The 26,639-nt window shown below is 41.6% G+C and overlaps 1 protein-coding gene across 11 annotated transcripts in view; it reads left to right on the forward strand.

Annotated features, from left to right (window-relative positions):
• Positions 1-26,639, forward strand: part of baz2ba (bromodomain adjacent to zinc finger domain, 2Ba) — a 267,052-nt gene that overhangs the window by 38,879 nt on the left and 201,534 nt on the right. For 10 of the 11 annotated variants that reach the window (XM_078228289.1, XM_078228297.1, XM_078228290.1 and 7 more), the window contains exon 2: positions 15,445-15,559. The gene's annotated coding sequence lies outside the window, so the exon portion shown is untranslated. Of the gene's footprint in view, positions 1-1,790; positions 2,001-15,444; positions 15,560-26,639 lie in introns of all 11 variants that reach the window. The other variant, XM_078228288.1, reaches the window with a different exon arrangement.

A 26,639-nucleotide genomic window follows, 5' to 3' on the forward strand; every position in this document is an offset into this window, starting at 1 on the left:
GAAAAGTGATATCAAACATTGCTCTTCAATATTTATATTTTTTGTTGTCCATGTAGTCCTGTGTGCACATGCTAAAGATGGCCTCTCTCATTTTCTATGTCTGCTCCTAAATATGCCTGTAAAACAACAAATAAATGTGTGCGCACACATTATTTGATTCTTTCCCTTGAGCTTTAAGAAAAAATCTGGAATGCAGGTTTGGAAGGGACACTGACCTGATGCCTTTATGCTGATGCATTGAATGATTACAACCAATTTGAAAGGCCGCCTTGGGAAGCAGTAGTTGTTGTTTATTGGACGGGAGGGAAATATACAGTATTGTCCCCTCGTAGTTGGTATTGGGGACCACTGCTCTTTTTGATGTGTACTAATGACCTGGACTTAGATACTGTGGGCATAATGTTTTCAGATGGCACAAAGCTTGAAGATTTAGATAAGTGAGGAGGATTGTAACGAGGGTATAGACATTGTGAAGTTTAAAAAAAATTGTTTCATAAGATGTGAACATCGCTGGCTAGGTAAGCATTTAGTGCCGATCCCTAATTGCCCTTGAGAAGGTGGTGGTGAACAGCCTTCTTGCACTGTTGCAGCCCCTGTGGTGTAGGTATACCCACAATGCTGTTAGGGAGGGAGTTCCAAGATTTTGACTCAGCCATAGTAAAGAAACGACAGGTCAGGATGACGTGTGGCCAATGTCAATGTTGCTGCCGGGTGATCCATCCGGTTTCATTGCTTTTTGTACTTCATTGCAGTTTTGATGCAACTGAATGTCCTATAGGCCATTTAAAAGGCAACCACATTGCTGTGGGTCTGGAGTCACATGTCACAGGTAAGGACAGCAGATCTCCTCCCCTCAAAGGACATTAGTGAACTAAGTGTGTTCTTACAGTAATCAATAATGGTTACTATTACCGAGACTAGCTGTTTTTAAATTCCAGATTTATTAACTGAATTTAAATTGCATCAGCTGCTGTGGTGGGGTCCTATGTCATGACCCCAGAGCATTAGCCTCTGGATTACTAGTCCAGTAAGAAGTCTCACAACACCAGGTTAAAGTCCAACAGGTTTATTTGGTAGCAAATACCATAAGCTTTCGGAGCGCTTGCTGCCCCTTCGTCAGATGGAGTGGAAATGTGCTCTCAAACAGTGCACAGAGACACAAAATCAAGTTACAGAATACTGATTAGAATGCGAAACCCTACAGCCAGCCAGGTCTTAAAGATACAGACAATGTGGGTGGGGGGAGCATTAAGCACAGGTTAAAGAGATGTGTATTGTCTCCAGACAGGACAGCCTGGATTCGCATTCTAATCAGTATTCTGTAACTTGATTTTGTGTCTCTGTGCACTGTTTGAGAGCACATTTCCACTCCATCTGACGAAGGGACAGCAAGCGCTCCGAAAGCTAATGGTATTTGCTACCAAATAAACCTGTTGGACTTTAACTTGGTGTTGTGAGACTTCTTACTGTGTTCACCCCAGTCCAACGCCGGCATCTCCACAGCATGGCTACTAGTCCAGTGACATTACCATTACACCACCCCTTTTCATTTTGGAAGGAAAAACAAGTGGCACTGTAAACTAAGTGAAAGAGAATAGAGCCAACGTTTCGAGCTGGATGACCCTTCGTCAGAGCTGAAAGCAAAGAAAATCAGACAAGATTTATACTATTGGTGTGTATGTGTGGTGGGCGGGGGGGAGGGCGGGAAGTTGGATGGGCTGCAATAGGACAAAGGAAATGTAAATGGTGATGATAAAGGCTGAGAACAGCATTTTCTGTTTTTGTTTCAGATTCTAGTATCTGCAGAATGTTGCCTTTATTTTAGAGATGTATAAAGATTGACAACCATTTGAATGAAGAAACTTCTCATCTTAGTCCTAAATGATCGGCCTTCTGAGATTGTGTCCCTGTGTTCTACATTTGTCAGTGAGGGAAATCAACCTTTCTGAGCCTACCCTTCAAAATCCTGTATATTTCAAAAGGATCAGCTCATTCATCAGGTACACAGTCTTTGAAGATGGCAGGAAAAGTTGTTAAGGCTGTTTTTAAAAAAAAAATCCATTTGCGATCCATGACTTCAAAAATTGAGTCACAGGGCTGAATTTCGTGGGTGTCAGACGTGTACGGTGGGCAGAAGCCCGTGAAACCCACTTTCGCCCAATGTTTCTGGAGAGAAACACATGTTGGAGTGCCAATTAAAGGCCACCCAGCATGGAAAGCACATGGTGTTAATACTTCAGCCTTTTGGCCATGAATGATCCTGACTGAAACCTTCACTGATTCAATGCTTTTGGATATAGTAGCTCTGAAACAAGTCTTGAAGATCTGCAGGTGCAGCATCTGCCACTGATTCAACTAAACTTTGTGGTGGCAGTGAGAGAGCTGTGGGTAGAGGGAGGGGGAAGAAATTGGGGAGGGCGTCCCGTCATCTACTCTCATCAGTGGAAAAGAAAAAATAATGAAAAAACATTTCTCCAGCAACTTTCGTGACTTCAGGATGTCCCAGATTGCCTCACTGCTTTTTGAAATGTGATCACTGCTATAATGTGGAAAATGTGCTGGCCACAGCAAGCTCACATAAACAGCAATTTGGGATCTTTTTTGCATCCATCTGAGGGTAGATGTGGGGCAGGATTCTCCAGCCCTTCACACCAGCAAGATTCTCCTGTCCCGCTGCAGTGAACGGAAGCTTGGCTGAGCATTAAATTCACTGTCTGCTCTGGCAGTGGTGGTGGGGCATGAACAGCTGGAGAATTCCAGTTGTGGTCTCATTAATATGTCACCTGAACACTGACATCACAGACTGTGCAGCACTCTCTCATGGCTGCCCTGGGATTGCCTGCCGAAGTGCTCAACTCTCTGGAATGGGATTTGGACCCAGAACTTACTGAACTCCAGAGAGCAGAAATGCCCCAATGTGGTAGACATCCATGCCATCAAGGGTGTATCTGGTCTACCTGCTATTGCAGCAGCTCTGCACTGCCAGAGTGTTGTCTAATTCTGGGTGTGACACCTTTTAGGAAGAATGCCCAGGCCTTTGAGAGGGGGCAGAGGACTTCACATATGTGGAGACTAGAGAAACTGGGATTGTTCTGAGAGGAGAGATGTTTAAGGAGAGATTAGCATGGTTGGTGTACCTATGCCACATAGGCTGCAGTAATTTAAAAAAAAACGGTTCACCACCACCTTCTCAAAGGTAATTGGGGGTGGGCAACTTCCCCAATCCCATGAACTAATGAAAGGTAATTAATAGAGGAATTCAAAATTGGGGAGTTTTGATAGAGTAGTTTGAGTAGCCAAGAGTATTGATAACCAGAAGACATAGATTTAAGCTAATGGGGCAAGAATTCAAAGGGGAAATTAGTTTTTTTTGGAACACATTTGAGTTGCTGCGATTGGGAATGCACAACCTGAAAGGTGATGGAGTTGGATTCAGTAGCAACTTTCAAAAGAAAATTGAATTTATACTTGAAAAGAAGAAATTTGCTAGGCAATGGGCAAACAGCATGGTAGTGGGGCTAATTCGATAGCTCTTTCAAGCATCTGACATGGACACAATAGGCCAAATGGGCTGCTTCTGTACTCTATAATTCTATATGATAGTCCAGAGAGCTGACATAGTGCAAGGTGCCAAATATCATCCTCTGTGCTGAATGGTTTTAATGCTCTACTTATAGATAGTGAAATTGTCATGAAGGAGAGGCGTAATTTGAATGATGAATGCTATCTGAAGGCTAGTTGACAAGCAGTGGGTTTCTTGTCGGGGTATAATCAAGGAAAGCAAAGTGATTTCTAGATGGGCAAAACAAAATTAGTGAAGGAACAGTTGAACAGCCTTTTGTAGACTGACATACAGCCTGCATGTTTCTGAGAAACTGTGCTTCCTGGATAATGGAAAATGCTTGAAGCTAAATAAATGTTTAATTCTGCAAGGTACAAAGGGTGGAAACCAGATGCTATTTTTAAGTCGGACTAGTTTGTTGAAGGCTGTACTTTGGACATCTGAAAGCAGGACTGTCTCAAGTTAGATATCCTGCCCTTGGGTGCTACAGCACTTAAAGTGCTAAAGTACGCTGTTGTTTGTAGCACTTTGAACCAAGTGAGCTATCCCCTATAGATTACAGTTGCATAAATTCTGCTGCAAGAGATTAAATATATATTAATTTTAAAACTTCTACTTCAGTGTCATTGGAAATGCAACTGCAGGCTGACTTGAGTAGCAGTTTTGCTGTACGTATTTGAAAACTGAATCCAGTTTTTATTAGGAATGTTTTCAATATGGTACTAGTTAGTTTCAGACAGACGTTGTAGATCATGTTCCTTGTCAAACAACAAAAACACATATTTTTGCATTTTGGACTGGACATGTGACAGTGTTATTGTAGTTTAATACAGTATAAGTACATTTCAGATGAATTTGTTGGCTTGACTAGATTTTTATGAATGTAAACATTAGAGGATGAAAGCATTGCAAAACTGATAATGCTGAAGCATCCATCATTCAATTGTTTAATGCTGGAAATTTGCATGAAGATCAGTGCAAGATGGATATGCTTATTCTAGAAGTTACCAGGTGCAATTTATGTCCTTTTGTAAGCTGTTTTCCAATATTTTATGTGAAAAACATTCCTTTATTTTCTAATTGACATATTTCTAGTAAGTGAAAATAACAGTTTAAGTCCGTTATCTATTGAGCAATTTTAAGTCAGTTTATATAATTGCCCTGGAACAGGCCAATCCGTGTTCTGCTTAAGTCTTCTCTTGCCATTCCTCATCTAACTCGATCACCATGACCCTCTAGATTTTCTTCTCCCTCATAAGCTTATCTTCAAGTGTATCGACACTATTCACTTAAACCACTGTGTTTACCTGATAAAAGCAAAATACTGCGGATGCTGGAATCGGAAACAAAAACAGAAAATGCTGGAAAATCTCAGCCTTCTGTATCCTCATTTATATTCCCTTTGTCCAACCCCCCTGCCCGTCCCAATAGTATACATCTCTGCTGATTCTCTTTGCTGTCAGCTCTGACAAAGGGTCATCTAGACTTGAAATGTTGGCTCTATTCTCTCCCCACAGATGCTGTCAGACCTGCTGAGATTTTCCAGCATTTTCTGTGTCTGTGTTTATATGACTTTTAAAGTACAATTTAAACTAATGAACGTCATTCTTCCTTATTTTTTTTCCGGGGTAAATAAGATAATAGCAAACAGAAGATTTATTGTATTTTGATGTGTCAAAAATAGCTCAATGGTACAAAATTCTGTAGTTTGGTTACAGTTTAGCAGTATGCAGATTACAGTATAATTAAGGTGAAATTGACTATTTACTGAATGCTCTTGATAGAATAGAAGTAGCCTTTCAATAATTCACCTCCAGAAAATGAAATCCTTTCAATGTATTAGTAAAATTCTGTGCCCATCAGAGACCTGGATATTGCAGAAATGCTTGCATTGACGTGCTTTTAGCTACTTTTATCCAAACTTACAATTAACATTCAAGTTGAGTTCTAGCCATCAGATATGATACAACATATTAGAAATGTGGAGCAAAGCTTTTTACTCTGCTAGAACCTCTGACATTTACCTGCTGATATCAACCATTCTGCTGTTTTGACATTTTAATTTTTTAATTTTAATTTGTTCTTGAGATGTGCACCAGCATTTATCGACCATTCCTCATTGCACTTGACCACCACTTTGAACCGTTGCAGTCCAGGTAGTATAGGTATAACCATAGTGCTATTATTTAGGGAGTTTCAGGAGTTCGATGCAGTGACATTGTTCCAAGTCAGGATGGTGTGTGACTAGGGAGGAGCTTGCAGATGATGTTGGTGCTTCTTTGTTACTGTAACCCTTGTCCTTCCAGATGGTAGAGGTTGTGGGTTTGTAAGGTACTCTTGAAGGAACCTTGGTGAGATGCTGCTTTGCATTTTGTACATGATGCATACTCTGCCATTGTCTGCTGGTGGTGGAGTGAATGTTTAAGATGGTGGATGGGGCGCCAGCCAACATTCCAACAGTGACCAGACTTCAAAAATACTTCATTTGCTATAAATCACTTTGTGACATCCTGAGGTCATAACAGTCGCAATACAAATGCAAGTCTTTCTTTATTGAAGCCAGTGAAAGGATGGTACATGAAAAGCAGAAAATGAACTGCTGCAGCATTAGTTGCTTTTCTGAGATTGGAGCTGATGCATGATTTGCAGACAGAATATAGAAAGTTTTATTTGGCATCTAGGGAGTGTGATATATAACTTGGGAGTGGCAGCCAATTTGAGAACACTTGTGAAAATGATCAGATCATCTGCTTTAGTAAAGTAAGCAAAATACTGTGGATGCTGGAATCTGAAACAACCAAGGATGCTGGAAAAATTGTCCTGGATGGTATCTTGCTTCTTCAGTGTTGTTGGAACTGCACTCATTCAGGCAGGTGGAGAGTATTCTGTCATCCCCAGAAAATGAAATCCTTTCAATGTGTTGATAGATTTTTGCCTTGTAGTTGGTGGGTAGGCTTTTGGGAGGCAGGTGGTGAGTTACTTGCTATAGAATTTGCAGTCTATCACCTGTCCTTGCAGTCACAAGAGCTGAAGCCATTTTTAATGCCCTTACTGCAACCTTGCAATACCTCGGTTATTAGCTCAGAGTGAACCTGGGAACTCCCTGGCTCCGATACTGAATAAATTTGAATTGCTTCTGGGGAGTACTTCCAATGACTGCCAAAGGAAAATCAGAAGTTCAATAAAACATGCAATTTTTTTTAAAGAAGTGATTGATGAAAAGATACTGGTCGCTGCTTGAGCAATTTTAATTTTAAACAATATTTTCTTTCAAATTTCTGTACTCATCGAGGTGAGGATATTAATGATGGAAAATAGAATGCTTCCCATATCAAGCATCTACTGTCTGCGTCAAGAACTCTCAAGTTATATATCACACTCCCTAGATGCCGAATAAAACTTCCTCTATTCTGTCTGCAAATCATGCGTCAGCTCCAATCTCAGAAAAGCAATTAATGCTGCAGCATTTTCCATTTTTCATGTACCATCCTTTCATTGGCTTCAATAAAGAAAGACTTGCATTTATATTGTGACTGTCATGACCTCAGGATGGCACAAAGTGTTTTATAGCGAATGAAGTACTTTTGAAGTCTGGTCACTGTTGGAATGTTGGAAATGTGGCAGCCAATTTGAGAAGACTTGTGATAATGATCAGATCGTCTGCTTAAGTAAAGTAAGCAAAATACTGTGGATACTGGAATCTGAAACAACCAAGGATGCTGGAAAAGCTCAGCAGGTCTGGCGGCATCTGTAAGAAGGGAAAACGGTTAACGTTTTGCTTGCATTTGGTTCTTCCTGTTGCTGCCATGTCTGTGCCATTTTGCTGTGTCCTTACACTGGCTCTTTTTGTAAGATTCAAAACATTTGAACTTTAGGTAGCCCAATTTGGAGGGGCAGAAATTGAAAAACCCTTAAAAACAATTACTGAGAACGAGAAGGGAATTGTTGACTTTGAGCAACAAATAGTGGTTTGTTGAACAGTGGCAGTTTTTTATGAAGCCATATAAACTTTGGGATAAATCTCATTGACACAAGAGAAAAGAAAGCTTGCTGCAAAAAAATGTTGTTCAACATCAGTAATTCGAGTTTCCACTGTTTCAAGCGATACATGTTTTTATTTTCCATCTACATGGACTGCACTGGCAGAGCTGCACTTGTTTCCATGAGAAGGCCCCTCAAGTCTGCTCCACAGTGGCACAATGGTTAGAACTGCTGCCTCACAGCACCAGGGACCTGTGTTCGATTCCCGACTTGAGTGACTGTCTCTGTGGAGTCTGCATGTTCTCTTCGTGTCTGCGTGGGTTTCCTCTGGGTGCTCTGGTTTCCTCCCACAGTCCGAAAGATGTGCTAGTTAGGTGCATTGGCCATAACTTCATTGCAGTGTTAATGTAAGCCTACTTTAACGTTTTTAACTTTAACTTTTTTTTCAATGAAAGCATGGCTGATCCATGACTTAATTCCACATACCTGCCTTTGCTCAATATCCCTTGGTATCTTTGGTTCACAAAAATATACCAATCTCTGATTTAAAATTAGCAATTGATCTAGCATTAATTGCTGTTTGTGGAAGAGAATTTCAAACTTCAATCACCCATTGTGTGTGTAGAAGTGTTTCCTAATTTCACTTCTTTAATTTTTGGACCAGCCCTAAACTCCTCAATCAGCAAAAATAGTTTCTCCTATTTCTATACTCGTTAGCACGTGGCACTGGGAGTAATCCAGAGATTACAATCACTGAGGTGCTGCTTTATAATCTACTGCCTCGCTCCCTGAATTCTTGATTAAAATACCTCATTCCTCACTTTGCCCATATCATTGGTACCAACATGTACCACTACCTCAAACGCATCACCATTTCAGGATGCCCTGGAGCCATTCAGTGACACCAGCGAGGTAACCCACCATCCTGGAGTCATGTCATGTCTTCGGCTGCAGAAACACCTGTCTGCTCCCCTGACTAAAGAATCCCTTATTTCTATTGCTCTTCCTTTCTTCTTGCTCCAACTCTGTACAGTCAAGCCGCTTGTGGTACCAGAAGCTTGGCTCTGACTGCACTCCTCTGAGGTACCAGTGCCCTCATCAGCTTCCAAAATGGAATATTGGTTAGCTAGCAGGACCCCAAGGGACTCCTGCACTGACTGCCTGTTCTTTCTGAACTGTCTGGTGATTATCATTTCCTTCTTTTCTCTAGCCTGGCACTTGTGTGGTGTGAATGTTACCTGCTACTTGTCAGCCCAAGTCTAGATATTGTCCAGGTCTTATTACATTTGGACATGGTTTGCTTCAGTATCTGAGGAGTTGCGAATGGTACTGGACATTATGCAATCATCAGAGAACGTCCCCACTTCAGACCTTATGATGGAAGGAAGGTCATGGATGAAGCAGCTGAAGATGGTTGGGCCTAGGACGCTACCCTGGAGGACTCTTGCAGCGATGCCCTGGAGCTGAGATGGTTGACCTCCAACCACCACAGCCATCTTCCTTTGTGCCAGGTATGACTCCAACCAGCAGAGGATTTGCCCCAATTCCCATTGACTCCCATTTTGCAAGGGCTCCTTGATGCCATAGTTAGTCAAATGCTGCCTTGATGTCAAGGGCAGTCACTCTCACCTCACCTATGGCATTCAGCTCTTTTGTCCATTTTTGAACCAAGGCTGTAATGAGGTCAGGAACCGAGTGACCGTGGCAGAACCTAAACTAAGCATCTGTGAGCAAGTTATTGCTAAGTGCCATTTGATAGCACTGTTGATTACCCCTTCCATCACTTCACAGATGATCATGAGTAGGGGGCAATTTTCCACACTGCTGGATGTATGCTAATATTGTAGCTGTATTGAAACAGCTTGGCTAGGGACGTGGCAAGTCTGGAACAAAGGTCTTCAGTATTGTCAGGGCCTGTCGTCTTTTCAGTATCCAGAGCCTTCAGCCATTTTTTGATATCACGTGGAGTGAATTGAATTGGCTGAAGACTGACATTTGTGAGGTTGGGGACCTCCGGAGGAGACTTAGATGGATCATCCACTCGGCACTTCTGGCTGAAGATTATTGCAAATGCTTCAGCTTTATCTTTTGCATTGATGTGCTGGACTCCTCCATCATTGAGAATGGGGATCTATGTGGAACCCCCTCCTCCAGTTAATTGTTTAATTGTCCACCATCATTCAGGGCTGGATGTGACCGGACTGCAGAGCTTAGATCTGATCCGTAGTTGTGGGATTGCTTGGCTCTATCTTACTTGTTGCTAATGCTGTTTGGCACTCAAGTAGTCCTATGTTGTAGCTTCATGAGGTTGATATCTCATTTTTAAAGTATGTCTTGTGTTACTACTGGCATGCCCTCCTGCATTCTTCATAGAACAAGAGTTGATCCCTGGCTTGGTGGTGATGATAGAGTGGGGGATATAATGGGCCATGAACTTACAGATTGTGGTTGAGTACAGTTCTGCTGCTGATGGTGGCCCACAGCGCTTCTTGGATGCCTAATTTTGTTTTGTTCGATCTGTTTGAAGTCTATACCATTTAGCACAATAGTAGTGCCAATGATATTGATGATGTTGTTCCAAGTCAGGATGGGGAATTTGCAGGTGATGGTGTTCATAAGCATCTGCTGACCTTGTCCTCCTAGATGATGAGGTCACGGGTTTGGAAAGTGCTGTTGGAGGAGTTTTAGCAAGTTGCTGCTGTGTATCTTGTTATGGTTCAGGTCAGAAACTCCAAAGTGTTTTATGGAGCCCAACTAGATCATAAGTTCTGCATCTTGAATATGGCTTAGGATATATTTCACTTCAGGTATGATTCAAATGGCCCTCTGGGGAGCTTTTATCAAACAAAGTTTATTTAAGGATGTAGTTAACATGTATGGAAAGAAAAGTAGCAATAACTTTTATTAATTACAAACAACAACAAAACCACAATAATATAAATCCTTAACAAATATATCGAAGATGTTCCAATCTATCTAAAACCTTCAAACAAGTTCAACACAGCAAAGTCTAATGCTCACGTGATACTGGAATTGAGTCCTTTGGTTGGAGAATTGAAAACTCAGTTTTATAAGTTCTAGTCATCCTCTTGACACACCCAGAACAGCTTAAAGTCAGAACAGCTTCCCAGAACCCCAGGTAAACTCTGGTCAAGCCACCAACAGCAGATTCTCCCCGTTAGAAAGGCAGGACCTTGTTTTCAGATAACCAGCAAAATTTCCAAATGAAACAGGGAGAGAGAAATACTACTTTTCAGCTTGCTGTCCCTTCTTGAACTGAACTCAGAACAGCAGCTCAAACTGAAAACAAAAGAGCTCCTGTCACCTGACCTGCAAACCAATTTTTCTCCTAATGCAGATTCATAAACATCTCAGTAAAAATGAACAAACCCACCTTTAAGCCACAATAAAAAGACTCCTCCAGACAAACCGGTGCCATAATGAGAAAACAACTGAAAGGCCTGCTTACAACTGCAGAAAATATGATTAAGAGAAAAAACTCTTAAAGGTACACTAATGTCACACTAGTAGATAGTAGACACTTGGTGTCACTGTGTGTCAGTGGTAGAAGGAATGAAAGTTTACGTTCGTGGTTGGGTGCTGATGAAGTGGGGTGCTTTGTCCTAGATGGTGTTGAGCTTCTGGAGTGGTGTTGGAGCCATGCTCATCTCCAGGCAAGTTGCTATTATGCATTTTGTATATGATGCACACTGAAGTCATGGTGAGCTGGTAGTGGAGGGAATGAATGATGACAATGATGGATAGGATGCCAGTAAAACAGGCTGCTCTGGCCTGGATGGCATTGATTATTGTTGGAGCTGCACTCATCCATAGAATCCCTACAGTGCAGAAGGAGACCATTTGGCCCATCGAGTCTGCACCAACTACAATCCCACCCAGGCTCTATCCCTATGACCCCATACATTTGACCTAGCTAATCCCCCTGACACTAAGGGGCAATTTAGCATGACCAATCCACCTAACCCGCACATCTTTGAACTGTGGGAGAAAACCAGAGCACCTGGAGCAAACCCACGCAGACATGGGGAGAATGTGCAAACTCCACATAGACAGTGGAACCCGGGTCCCTGGTGCTTTGAAGCAGCAGTGCTAACCACTGTGCCACCGTGCCGCCTCCAGGCAAGTGAGGAGCATTCCATTACACTCCTGGCTTGAGTGCCTTACAGAAATTGGGCAGGCTTTGGGAGGTCAGGTGGTGAGTTAGACCTAAGATGTAGGAACAGAAGTAGGCCATTCGGCCTAATACTCATCACAGAATTCATAGTCCCTGATCTGATCTGTGACTGGTCCAATTAAGTTTCTGGTCAATGGTAATCTCCAGGATTTTTATGGTGTGGAACTCAGCAATGTTAATGCCATTGAATGTAAAGGGGAGTGATTAGTTCCTTCCTGTTGTAGATGGTAATTGCCTAGCACTTGTGCAGCCTTAATGCTACTTGTCACTTATCAGCCCAAGCTTGAATGTTGTCCATCTCTTGCTGTGTATGGGCTGAAGAAGTGTGAATTTGAATTGGACACTACAATCAACAGCAACATGCCAACCTCCTGATATGATGAAGGAAAGGTAGCATATAAAACAGCTGAAGATGGCTGTGCCGAGGACACTGCACTGAGAATCGTCTGCAGCAATCCCCAAGGGTTGAGTTGAATTTATCTTCAAAGACCACACCTATCTTCCTTTGTGATAATGGATAGTTTTCCCCCTAAATCCCATTGATTTCATTTTTAATGCCACACTTGGTCAAATGCTGCCAAGAGCAGTCACTGTCACGTCGCCTACGGACCTAGACTATCATAAAATCAGAGCTGACAGAGCCCAAACTGGTAAGTTAATTGCTGCTTGATAGCACTGATGCTGACACTGTCGATCAATTTACTGATAATTGAGTGTAATCTGATGCAGTGGTTATTTGCAAGATCACGTTTGTCCTGCATTTTGTGGACAGAATATACCTGGGCAAGTTTACTCTTTGTTGGGTAGATGCCAGTGTTGTAGCTGTATTGGAAAACCTTGCTAAGAATGTGGCTAGTTCTGGAATACAAATCTTCAGCACTACAGCTGCAGTGTTGCCAGGCTCATATCCTTTGCAGTCTCCATTGCAATCAGTTGATATGACATTTGCTGCCAACTCCATGCATGCGCAGTTCCATTTCTCCAACTGTCTGCTTTCATTTCAATCCCAGTTTCTATTCCAGTCCCCCACAACCCCTCTCCCAGACATGTTGAGAATTTTACTAACACCTCTTCCTGCTGAGGAGAAAGTGTTCATGAAGCTTTATGCTGTCATTAGTTTAATTGTCCATCACAATTCACAACTGGATGTGGCAGGACTGCTGAGCTTTGATATGACCTGTTCATTGCAGGATCACTTGGCTCTGTCTATTGCATGCTGCTTTGGCTGTTGTAGTGTGAATGTATCTTCACCAGGTTGGCATCTTATTTTTAGGTGTGCCTGGTGCTGCTCCTGGCATGCTTTTCTACACTCACGATTGTATCAGGGGTCTTCCCTTTGCATGATGCTAATGCTAGAATGCGAAATATGCAGTGCCATGAGGTTACGGATTATGCTGGAATACAATTCTTCTACTGCTGATGACACATAGCATTTTATGGATGGCCAGCTTTGATTTGCTACTGCTCTGGATCTTTCCCACTTGGCATGGCTGCATGACATGATGGAGGATTTGATTTGACTGTAACACTATATTTACACCCTCGCCTTTCCTTCCTCCCAATGTATTCTATGAATTATATGTTTTGTCTGTACAACGTGCAAGAAACAATACCTTTCACTATCCCAATACATGTGACAATAATAAATCAAATCAAAAAGGATGTCCTCAGTCCAAATACAGGACTTTGTATGCACAAGGACTGTGTAGTGATCACTCGTTGTGATAGGTTGGTGAGGACAAGGTCAAGTAGATTTTCCCCCTGGCGTTAGTTCTCGCAATGTGCCTCGGGTATAATTTGGCAAATATGTTTTTCAGATCTGATCAGCAGTGGTGCTACTGAAACACTCTTGTAGCTTACCTTTCGCCTAGGTTCTGCAGTGTGTAAACCAGCTTCAGTTTTTGCTTGAGTTTTTCGTAACAATTTTGTACAGCTGAGTGGCTTACTTATACCATTTCACAGAGTCGAAAAAGCAGAGAATGCTGGAAAATGTCAACAGATCTGACAGCATCTGTGGAGAGAGAATAGAGCCAATGTTTTGAGTCTAGATGACCCTTCATCAGAGCTATGATGAAGGGTCGCACAGCTGTGTGCTCTGACAAAGGGTCATCCAGACTTGAAATGTTGGCTCTATTCTCTCTCCCCAGATACTGTCAGACCTCCTGAGATTTTCCAGCATTTTCTGTTTTCGTTTCAGATTCCAGCATCGCAGCTTTTATCTAAGAGTCGAGCATATTGCTGTGAGTTTGGAGTCACATGTAGGTCAGGATGTCAAGTTTCCTTCCTCAAGAATGTTAGTTAATGAGGTGAATTTTCATGCCAATCTTGTAGTTTCATGGTCACCTTTACTGAGGCTAGCCTTTTCCATATTCTACCTTTTTATTTACTTATTTGAATTCAAATTCCTCAATTGCTCAGGGTGGCATGGTGGCACAATGGTTAGCAGTGCTGCCTCACAGCACCAGGGACCCAGGTTCAATTCCGGCCTCGGTCACTGTCTGTGTGGAGTTTGCACATTCTCCCTGTGTCTGTGTGGGTTTCCTCCGGGTGCTCCCTTTTCCTCCCACAGTCTAGAGATGTGCGGATTAGGTTGATTGGCCATGCTAAATTGCCCCTAGTGTCAGGGGGATTAGTAGGGTAAATGTGCGGAAGTTACGGGAATAGGGCCCGGATGGGATTGTGGTTGGTACAGACTTGATGGGTCAAATGGCCTCCTTGTGTATTGTAGGAATTCTATGATTCTGTGCTGTGGTGGGATTCGAACTTGCATCTCCAAAGTCTTCGTGCAGATCTCTGGATTCCTAGTTGAGTAACACAACCCCTATGCTATCGTACCCTCTAACCAAGGTCACAGAAAACACTATTTCAAATAGATTTTCAGTCATTAACTGCTCCTTTTCATGCTTGTGTTGCTGTAAGTTATCTTGGATCTATCACACTGACACTTCAGTGCTGCGCTGGTCACATTTTGAAGGTATGCTTTGTAACTATTTGTAAAGATTTGCTTCAAAAAAGCCAAAACTGTCTGTACGTTTTGATAGCAGAACTATAGAATGGAAGTTGACAGTGCGCTCCTTTGATTTTAGTTCATTTCCAAGTGTGAAAGCTATTGGTCACATCATAATTATTGAGAAAGTTACCTATATCATATCTATCTATTGTATATAGAGCTAAATGTTTATAAAGGCCACTTTAATTTTTAGTGCCTCTGGCATCTTGCAGATTTCTGCTTCTGAAGTGCTTTTTTATGGGGGAAATGTCTTTATAGAACTTCCATTTTGCATTATGACATCTAGCTGTGTTTCAATGATGACAAAAATTAAGACGATTGTGAGTAACATTCCCAATTGTGTTGAACTTTATGAAGTGCAATTGTGTAGTGTTCGATGAAGTATCTGTTAGTCATTCTGAAACATGAAAGTTCAGCTATCTTCTTTTTATTTTGGGTTATGAGACTTTTCAGTTGAATATGCTAATTTAAGTTTTGTTGTGATTTTAGAAAATGGGCTTGATTATAGTAACACATTTTTATAGTGAATGTAAGCATATATGTGTTCCACTACACAAAGTGGATAGTTCATCTTCAAATCACACAAAGTAATTAGCAATTTTAAGGTAGTGTTTTTTTGTCTGGGAAGCAGACAATGTTTTAATTAATTGATTAAAAACAAGCATCAGTTGTTAATTATTTTTGGATTTCTTCTAGGTGAAGCCGCCACCTATAAGGTGACCATCCTGCAGTCCAAATGAGAGCTGACAATTCAATTGCGATTGGTATGATGTGTGTTATGCTGCACTGAGACTTTGCCCCTTGAAAAGTGGTGAGTTACTGAACTTTAAAACAATTCTTTCATGGGATCTGAGCATTGCCGGCACGACCAGCATTTGTTGCCCATCCTAATTGCCATTCAGAAGAAGGCAGTGGTCCATCTGGTTATAGGTATACCCGCAGTGTTCTTTGGAAGAGTGTTTCAGGGTTTTGACTCAGTGACAGTAAAGGAATGGCTAAGTCAGGATGATGTGTTGCAGGTGGTCGTGTTCCTATGTGTTAGCTTCTGTTGCTCTTCTAGGTAATTGAGAATGTGGGTTCGAAGATGTTGTCAAAGGAGGGTTGGCAAGTTTATGCTGTGCATTTTGTATATGGTACTACCATTGTGTGCCGGTGTTGGAGTGAGTGAATGTTTAAAGTAGTGGATGAGGTGCTGATCAAGCAGGGTGCTTTGCCCTGGATGGTGTTGAGCCGCTTGAGTGTTGTTTGAGCTGCGCTCGTTCAGGAAAATGGAGAGTATTTCATCATGCTCCTGATTTGTGCCTTATAGATGGTGGACAGGCTTTGGGGGAGTCAGGGGGTGAAGTTACTTGCTGCAGAATTTCCAGCCTCTGACTTGCTCTTGTAGTTATAGTACTTGTATAGCTGGCCCAATTCAGTTTCTGGTCAATGGTAACTCCTGGAATGTTGATAGTAGGGAATTCAATTATGGTACTGTCATTGAATATCAATGGGAGATGGTTGGATTCTCTCATTTTGAAGATGGCGATTGCCTGGCACTTGTATGGCATGAATATTAATTTTGACTTATCAACTGAAGCTCGAATGCTGTCCAGATCTTTCTGCAAGTGGACAGGGATTGCTCCAACATTTGAAGAGTTTCCAATGGTGTTTAACACAATGCAATCATCAGTGAACATTGCCATTTCTGACATCATGATGGAGGGAAGAAGATTGATGTAGCAGCTGAAGGTGGTTGGGCCTAGAACACTACCCAGGAACTCCTGAAGTGATGACCTATTTGGCTGCCAACAGCCATAACCATCTTTTTTTGTGCTAGGTATGATTCGAACCCGTGTAGAGTTTCTCCCAGTTACTCATAGATCTATTTTTGTTGGGGCTTCTTCACCATGCTTGGTCAAATGCTGCATTGATGTCTAGTGCAGTCACTCACCTCGCTGCTTGAATTCAGCTCTTTGTCCACATTTGGACCAAGGCTGCAATGGAGCCTGGAGTTGATTGGCTCTGACAGAACCCAAACTGAGTGTTGGTGAGCAGGTTATTGCAATGCAAGTGTCACTTGGTAGCACTGTTGATATCTTCCATCATTGTGCTGATCATTGAGAGTAGACTGGAGTGGGAATTGGCCAGATTAAATTTGTCTTAATTTTTGTGGACAGGACATATTGTACTAAAGTAACCTTGCTTAGGGGCATTCCAGCTCTGGAGCACAAGTCTTTAGTACTATCTCCTGATATTTTCCATGCCCATGGCCATTGCTACATACAGTCTTGTTATTCAGTGGAGTTAATCACGTAAACTTAAGTCTGGCATCTGTGACACTGGGAACCTTAGTCCGTGGGCCAAGATGGATCATCCACTTGACACTTCTGGCTGAAGATGGTTGCAAACGCTGTGTCTCTCTCTTTCTCTCTCTCTCTCTTCCACACACACACACACACACACACACACACACACACACACACACACACACACACACACACACCCCCCCCCCCCAGCTATGTTGCTGTGGAACTCTGTCGGCCAGACGGAAAGGGATGGCAGATTTACTTCCCTAAAGGGCATTAGTGAACCTGATGAGTTTGTATAATAATCTACAACAAAAACAAAAAATGCTGGAAAATCTCAGCAGGTCTGACAGCATCTGTGGGGAGAGAATAGAGCCAACATTTCGAGTCTAGATGACCCTTCGTCAGAGCTGCTTTTAATTTCTATAACAATCTGGTAGTTTCATTGTCACCATTACTGAGACTAGCTTTTAAGTTCAGATTTATTAATTAACTGAATTTAAATTCCATCTCCCCACGGTGTGATTTAAACTTGTGTTCCCAGAGCATTAGTAGTAGCACTTTGAATTGGTAGTCCAGTAATATTGCCACTATCCCATTAATGCAATGGCCCATTTGTGTTTTGTGTTTTATAATCCATGTCTCAGTTCAATTAAAGCCAATATCGTTTAATCGTTTAATGGTTTACCTGTTCAAATAGAAAGCTAGATTTTCAATTTTTTTCCCACCCAAAAGTGTTCAAAAGCTAAATTTTCATACTGAACTGAAATTATTCCAGAATTTTCACATTAAAATCTCATCATAGTTTTAACATTTTGAGAGTTTTCTTGATCCTTGGCTTGTATGATCATGAATCATATGGCGTGGGTGCTTGTCTTTTTTGAATGTAATGGAATGCTGTAAGTTGCTTCTTATATCTTTTGACACATTATTCATCTACTTTTGTTAATGACCTCGGTTATATTTTCACCATACGACCCAACCATCTTCTGTAATTAAAAAAAACAAGTTCAGCTGAGTCTTCGCTTGCAGCTTCAAAGTAATTTTTCCCTATGTATTCGTATCCTTCTGTGGGAAGGGGAACCAAAATTACATGTATGATAGCTCAATGGTTATAGACTAGTTCAAATATCATCATAGTAAAGTTGTAAAACAAATTTAGGAACTCTGGCGAGTATGAGCCAGCACCAGAAGATGGCCGTAAATGCTACAATATTTATTTTTCACTGGAAACCCAGCTGGTTTTACTAATGGAACTTGCCACCCATACCTGATCTGGCCTACACATGACTCAGACCCACACTACTTGTTTGACTATTGATGCCTTCAAGGCAACAAGGGAGGGGCATAAATACTGCTTTCCCAATGTTTACCCACATCCCTAGAACAAACATAAAACAAAATGTAAATGTGATCTTTCCGCCAATTCAGGCAAAGCTAGAGTTCTGTGCCTCGACATAGGTAAATGGCCTTAAGAACGTTTTAAATATGTGATGAATCTGCTTGACGACCATTTCATACTGACTTAAAAATTTAGAACAAATAATCAATAATCTTTGAATTCTTTTCACTTCTAAATTGACTAATTGACAATTGAATTTTGGATAACATCAATTTTGTATGCATTTCATTCTTGGTGTTGCAATATACATGGGCTTATATGTGTGTACACATTAAAATCTGTCTGCTCATCCTGAACATAAAAAGTAACTAATAAGGGAGTTTCTACTTTCATCAAAGGAATGTAAAGCTGCAGGAGAAATTAAGTGTGTAGTTGAGCACAGGAATTTCATTCAAAGGACCTTAATGTGAAATGCAAGCATGGCTGGGCAGATATTTGCTGCTTCAATTTCAAACCACTAGATGGAGCGCGCCTTAGTAGTAGTTGCAGTTAAGAAATGGTTCAGTAATATTTTGTCAGGATGGATGCACGCAGAATCATTTAAATTCACATTATTGGACCATCTGCACAACACTGGAAAACTATGTACCAAAACACGTACAGTAGTTTGCTACTTAATTTCTAGTTATAGAATCTTCTATGTTGCACAACTCATGTTCAAGAAGGTCAACCAGTGCAAAATCAGATCACTGATGTAACCTGAGCTACCAATATCCAAAAATATTGGCAGCTTTCTTTATACCAATGCAAACGGAACTGCTTTATCTGATAACGCCAGTGAAAATGAACTGGTTAAATGTTTCTTGGAGTCACGGGAAGAAGCAGTGCCTCCTGATTCATTTACTGCACAAGTCTGGATATCTTTCGACAGTCGCTGTAAAGTGAATAGCAAACAATACTTTCATGTTTTGATTTATTTGTAAATAGCTATGTGTTGAAGGTTAAAATTGCTACCAAAGGAGGAAAATTATTGGACTTAGTTTTTGAAATTTGGCATTTGATTGAAATAGAGGGAGTGCCTAAATTTTAGGCTCAAGTATAATAGCTATGTCTGAAAAGAGTTTAGATTTTCGCTACTTTGTGTGTAGTCTACCTGTGCCTTGAAAGCACTACCTTTGTATCTTTTGTCCAGGAAGATATTTTATGTTGTAATTCTGAAATTGTACTCAGTGGCGAGTAAGGTAGTGGTAAAATATCCCAAGTTTCAGATTTGTCTTCTAACACTAAATTGAATGCATAACATTCTCAGCCCTCACTTGTCTCTGTTCTTAAAATAAAAGTCTTGGGAGTAATATAGATGGGGAGCATGATATATGCCAATACTATCTAGAAATGTGACCTTGATTTCCATATTTTAAATTCATAATTTGTAATTTATTGAACAAACACTTTGAATTGCATGATTTGGCATCTGGTGTCAGACGTGGGTGGTTGTGTTGCTACTAAACTGGTAGTTGTTTATACACGTGGATGGTAAGCTAACCTTTTATACAAAATACCAATTAAGATTCAACATGCCTTCTTTTTATGGTATACGAATTACCAGAAATTCTGTCTCTTGCATGCAAAAAGTTGACCAGTAAGCAGTAAAGCACTGAACCGAGGTAGCTGGAGCATTAAATTTTGTGTTGTGTATGACTTGGCTCTTGGTATACCACACAATTTCTCCTGTTTTAGCGTTCCAAGTAACCATTAGGCTAAAATTCATGTGTTTGCCTCTTCCCCCTATTAAAAAGTCAAATGTACAAAAATAAATGTGAAGATGGATATTTTAATTCTGAGTGCAACATCGTGAATAGAAAATAAATGTAATTTTGCTTTGAACCTGTAGAGTGAATGCATTTCAGCTCACCTTGCATTTCAAATATCCATTTTAAAATGCTGAAATACTATGACATGACTTTGGTTTGAAATATGTAAAAGCATTATTAAAAAATATACATGGATGTCTTTTTAAAATCCGGGCTTAAATTGATTCAGGATATATATGATTGTGATTTCTGCCAAAGAATGGGTGCTAAGCATAAATTGGATGAGATTGTTGATCGAAGTTGTGCCAAAGAGGAAGTCAAGAAAAGAGTGCTGAAATTCCTTGATTATAAGGTGTGTTTGTTTTAATTTTGCCAAATGTGCTGGCTTGGGATGTTTAGAGAGATTCGTATTTATAAAAGCTACTATTATGTAAATCAAAACATTCTCAAAACAAATATTAGATTTTATCTATGGTGACTGTGGAACCTTCTGCTCTCAGCTACCTGCGTGATAAACTTGTTGAGCTATTAAAGGAGTTAGTTTTAACAGGTTTAAACAGGTAATGTTTATAAACAGTAAATGGGAAGACCAAGAAGCCAGAGGCCAGTTTTAGCATAATTTAAAATGAATCATTTGAAAACTAAGGAGAAGGAAAATCTTTGAAATTTGAAACCAAAATAATTTTACAGTTGGAAAGCATTTGAATGAGAAAGAAAAGTTAATGGATTTCAGCTGTAATGTCAACCTCTCTGTTTGAGATCCCGACCAGCTATGCATTTTCACTGATCTTTCTATTTCATATATCCAACATTGAAGGCGTTTTTGTTTTAAGTTTCCGTTTTCACAAAGATTGTTAATACAAATAAATACATTTTAAGCTAGTGCCTGGCTAAAATATTTGAATTTAGACTAAGACAAACGTTACCATGATTGAAGCTGATTTATTAAATACCCTCCACTCTTGGTACTGATGTTTTTCCCCCTGTGTCGAAGCAGTGCATTTTTTTCTTCATTAGTAAGAATGCCACAATCTCATTGTTTTCTATTGTCACGCTCCTGATCAATGATCTTATTTCATTTGTAAGCACCTTACTGTTGACCAATTTTAAGACAGTGAAGAGCTTGAAATAGAAACAAAGTTCTTGAAAAACATAGCAGGTTTGGCAGCATCTGTGGAGAGAGAAACAGTTAATGTTTCAAGTTCGTACAGTTTTTTGGAACTTCTTCGGAAGGGCTTTAAAAAACTGAAATTAAAGATTTAATTTTCTTATTAAGTACTGGCTCTCCAATGACATTGTTCATTTTCTTGGGGATAACAATTGCAGTCAAGTGGTGACTAAATAATGGAGTAGCCTTCAATATATTTAGAATGGAATTGAAAATGTCAAACATAACTCACAGTAAAGTGGATTGTGGTGGGGCTGGGAATTTGAATAGCCGGCCATTGCAGAAAATTCTAATCTCACCACTTTCTTATAATCTATGGATCGGCAGATAGAAAACAAATACAGGAATGGCTGTATGTAACAGGAAAACTGTGGGAATATTTTGGGAGCAAGAGCAAGGCAGTGTGTGATTATGGGACTGACTTCGAAGGGGTATATAGGAGCTTGCTTGGAATGGGTAAGTGAGTTGGGTGTACGATGATAGCAGGTAATATTTTGGTGTTGATATCCATTCTAAAAATATATTGATTTCAGTGTGTAATTTATACAAAATTAAATAGTTATTATTCCTATTTAACAGAGGGTTAGGATTTAGGTAACTATTATGGAAGTTGCTCAAAACATTTTGGTATTGCACAAATGAATCAATCAGAAATAACACGTCGGCACCAATTTGCTAAACCAGTCGCAAAGATCAGATATGAACAATAACAGAAATCACCTGCGTGGAACTTCAGATGGTTGGACAGAAGAAAATAACTGTACAAGTAAATTGATGAAAGGAAGGAGATGAACTAGACACCATGAAGTAGTTAGTCTCTTTTAGATGGTGTTTTTAGAAGATCATTTCTGATTCTTATCAGCATCTCTGATTTAACAATGTCTTGAACATGTATAAAGGGTGGCACAGTGGTTGGCACTGCTGCCAGGTTCGATTCTGGCCTTGGGTGACTGTCTGTGTTGAGTTTGCATGTTCTCCCTGTGTCTGCGTGGGTTTCCTCCGAGTGCTCCAGTTTCCTCCCACAGTCCAAAGATGTGTAGGTTAGGTGGATTAGCCATGGCAAATGCGCAGGGTTACGGGGATAGGGCAGGGAGGCAGGCTTGGGTAAGATGCTCTTTCTGGGAGTCAGTGCACACTCAAAGGGCCAAATGGCCGCCTTCTGCATTTTAAGGATTCTATGCTACTGTTAGAAATATATATATACTAGTTCTTTCTGAGGACTGAAAAACAAATTTGAAGTGAAAGAGAATTTCAGATGGATGACCGAAAATGTTGTCAAAGTGGTGGATTTTAAAGAAGAACTTGAAGGAGGAGAGAGCTACGCAGATGCATGAGAGTTTAGGCACAATATTGCAGAGCAAAGGACCTAGACAGTTGAATGTATTGCTACCATTGGTGAGACAAAGTGATTAAGGAAATGCACACGAGACAAGAATGGAAGGAATGAGTGGAGTTTGTAGGCCTTCACAAAGTTTAAAAAAAAAATGAGGGAGTAAAGGTCATTATTTAAATCCAAGGATAAATCACTTTTGAGCTGTTGTGGGATCAAGAATATGGCAATGATGGACTAATATGGCTTGTAGCAACTGTCTTGAATGGCAGAAGGTTATGGAGTCCAGCTATGATAGCATTGAAGTAATAGTTTAGAGGCAACAAAGGTATGGATGAAACATTTATTTGCAGATAGGCAGATACAAAGACAATATAATGTACATGGTTCTGTTAGAGGCAGGATAATGGCTCAGAGGCTCAGCTTTGGTCAAATAGGGGCTTTGAGATTGTAAATGGTCTAACGGCCTAAAGCAGTGGCTGGTGGGGGTGGGAGGATGGGCTTGGGAGATGAGGTGGTGAAGGGGAAAAGGGGAGGGTGGTGGATACTCCAAAGGATCCAGCTTTTGTCTGCTCCTTTCCCTCATCTACATGTTAGATGTCCTGGACCTAATCCCTAAAACTGCGTGAGATGTAAACTTGCCCAGGCGATAGTGTATGTAAAAGGCTTCCTTATATCCTTGAGAACCAACTGGGATTAGATAAAAAATAGACAAGGAAATAAAATGCAAAGAAGAACAAAGAAAAGTACAGCACAGGAACAGGTTTTCGGCCCTCCAAGCCCATGCGATCATGATGCCCTGACTAAACTTAAAAAAAAAAACCTTCTGCCCTTACTCGGATCGTATCCCTCTATTCACTCCCTATTCATGTACCCTCTTAAATGTGGCCTGCTTCCACCACCTGGGAGCATGTTCCAAACATCCACTACTATGAAATATGAAACACAACTTTGGAAGAAGGTAATAAGCATGAGAAGAGAAAAGAGATTGAGAAAAATTGAAGTTTAAATAATTTTCTCATTGGAATGAAAACACTCAGTTTAATCATGACATCAGCTAGGCAACTTCAATGACAACACTGATCAAAGGTGCCACAGAATGGCTTGTAGTCTGTGATAATGTATCTTCTGACTGGCCTGAGCTTCTCTGGGTCCTAGAAAACTATATTAGGGGTTGGAGATGCTAAAATAGCTGTAGCAGCACTTCATTGCTTCTTGGAAGTACAGCAGAGAGGGAGAGATTCGCGAGAGGAGTGCTGCGGGTAAGCGCTTTTATTTTTTAACTTACTTTTTCGCGGGTTTTTAAAAAGAATATCTAAACCCGGAAGTGGTCGCGCAGGGAGGTCTGGGAGAGAGAGATTTTTTTTTTCCCCAATAAATTGGAACAGAGAGGAATCCCGATACTCTACACTTGTAGAGTATCCCACCCTCCCTCCTCCTCTAACCTAAAAAAAAAGACCCAGTGAGAGCAGGGCTTTGGAGAAAACAGGAGGAGGAAAGGTAAGTTTAAAATTTTCATTCACTTTTTTTTTCCCTGTGTGTTTAAAAGGGCAATTATGAGTGTGAGGCCAGTATGTTGTTCCCAATGTAGGATGTGGGAGGTCCTGGAGGCTCCTAGCCTCCCGGACGACCATATCTGTGCTGGGTGTGTTGAGCTGCGGTTCCTAAGGGACCATGTTAGGGAACTGGAATTGCAGCTCGAGGACCTTCGCCGGGTTAGGGATAGTGAGGAGGTCATTGACAGGAGCTATCAGCAGGTGGTCACACCGGGACCACGGGAGGAGGGTAACTGGGTAACAGTGAGGAAGGAGAAAGCTCGGTTGATGGTGAGCACCCCGGTGGATGTGCCCCTTAATAATAAGTACTCCTGTCTGAGTACTACTGGGGAGGACAGCCCACCTGGGGGAAGCAGCAGTGGCAGTGTCTCTGGAGCTGAGCCTGGCCCAGTAGTGCAAAAGGGTAAGGAAAGGAGGGTAGTGCTAATTGGGGACTCTACGGTGAGGGGGTCAGATAGGCGTTTTTGCGGACACAGACGGGACTCTCGGATGGTGGTTTGCCTCCCTGGTGCAGGGGTCCGGGATGTCTCTGGTCGAGTCCCAGAAATTCTGAAGGGGGAGGGAGAGGAGCCGAAGGTCGTGATGCATATAGGTACTGCTGACATAGGTAGGAAGAGGGAAGGGGTCATGAAAAGAGAATATAGGGAGTTAGGTAGACAGCTGAGAAAGAAGAATGCAAAGGTAGTAATCTCGGGATTGCTGCCTGTGCCGCGGGAGAGTGAGAACAGGAATCGGTGGAGAATGAATGCGTGGCTGAGGGACTGGAGCAAGGGACAAGGATTTGGGTACTTGGATCATTGGGACCTCTTTAGGGGCAGGTGTGACCTGTTTAAAAAAGACGGGTGGCACTTGAATCCCAGGGGGACCAATATCCTGGCGGGAAGGTTGGCTAAGGCTACTGGAGAGACTTTAAACTAGAAAGGTTGGGGGGAGGGAATCGAAATGAGGGGACTGAGAGCGAGGAGGTTAGCTCGCAAATAGATAAGGAATGTAGACAGGGTAAGAGGGAGGTTAGACGAGTGATGGAGAAGGGAAGTGCTCAGGCTGAAGGTCTGAGATGTGTCTATTTTAATGCCAGGAGTGTAGTGAATAAAGTGGATGAGCTTAGAGCGTGGATTGCTGCTTCGAATTGTGATGTGGTGGCCATTACGGAGACTTGGATGTCTCAGGGACAGGACTGGGTGCTTCAGGTGCCGGGTTTTAGATGTTTCAGGAAGGACAGGGAGGGAGGCAAGAGAGGGGGGGGGGAGTGGCACTGTTGATCAGGGATAGTGTCACGGCTGTAGAGAAGGTGGACGCCGTGGAGGGATTGACTACGGAGTCTCTGTGGGTGGAGGTTAGGAACAGGAAGGGGTCGGTAACTTTGCTGGGTGTTTTCTATAGGCCGCCCAATAGTAACAGAGATGTTGAGGAGCAGATGGGGAAACAGATCCTGGAGAGATGTAGGAATAACAGAGTTGTCGTGATAGGAGATTTTAATTTCCCAAACATAGATTGGAATATCCCTAGGGCTAGGGGTTTGGATGGAGAGGAGTTTGTTAGGTGTGTCCAGGAGAGTTTCCTGACACAGTATGTGGATAAGCCTACTAGAGGAGAGGCTGTACTTGATCTGCTGCTGGCTAATGAACCTGGACAGGTGGAGGATCTCTCGGTGGGTGAGCATCTTGGGGATAGCGATCATAATTCTATCTCCTTCACGATAGCATTGGAAAGAGATAGGATCAGGCAGGCTAGGAAAGTGTTTCTCTGGAGTAAAGGGAAATACAGTGTCATCAGGGAGGAAATTAGACGGGTAAATTGGAAGGAGGCATTCTTGGGGAAAAGTACCGAAGGAAAGTGGAGGATTTTCAAGGAATGTTTGTCTGGAGCTCTGCATGACAACGTTCCGATGAGACAGGGGGGTGTTGGTAGGGTACGGGAACCGTGGTGCACGAAGGTTGTGATGAACCTGGTGAATAAGAAAAGAGAGGCGGACAGAAGGTTCAGAGAGCTAGGAGGTGTTAAGGATTTAGAGGAGTATACGGGATGTAGGAAGGAGCTTAAGAAGGAAATTAGGAGAGCGAGAAGGGGTCATGAGAAGACCTTGGCGGGTAAGATTAAGGAGAATCCTAAGGCTTTCTACAAATATGTCAAGAGTAAAAGGATGAGATGTGAAGGCATAGGACCCTTAAAAGGTGAAGGGGGAAAAGTTTGTGCGGAACCGTTAGAAATGGCGGAGGTGCTTAATGAATACTTTACCTCGGTATTCACGGTGGAAAGGGATCTGGGTGGTTGTACTGCTGGTTTGCGGTGGACAGAAAGGATCGAGCATGTGGACATAAAGAAAGAGGATGTGTTGGAACTATTGAATGGCATCAAGGTTGGTAAGTCGCCGGGACCGGATGGGATGTACCCCA

Source organism: Mustelus asterias, chromosome 14 (assembly GCF_964213995.1).
Source record: "Mustelus asterias chromosome 14, sMusAst1.hap1.1, whole genome shotgun sequence".
NCBI classification, from domain to species: Eukaryota; Metazoa; Chordata; class Chondrichthyes; order Carcharhiniformes; family Triakidae; genus Mustelus; species Mustelus asterias.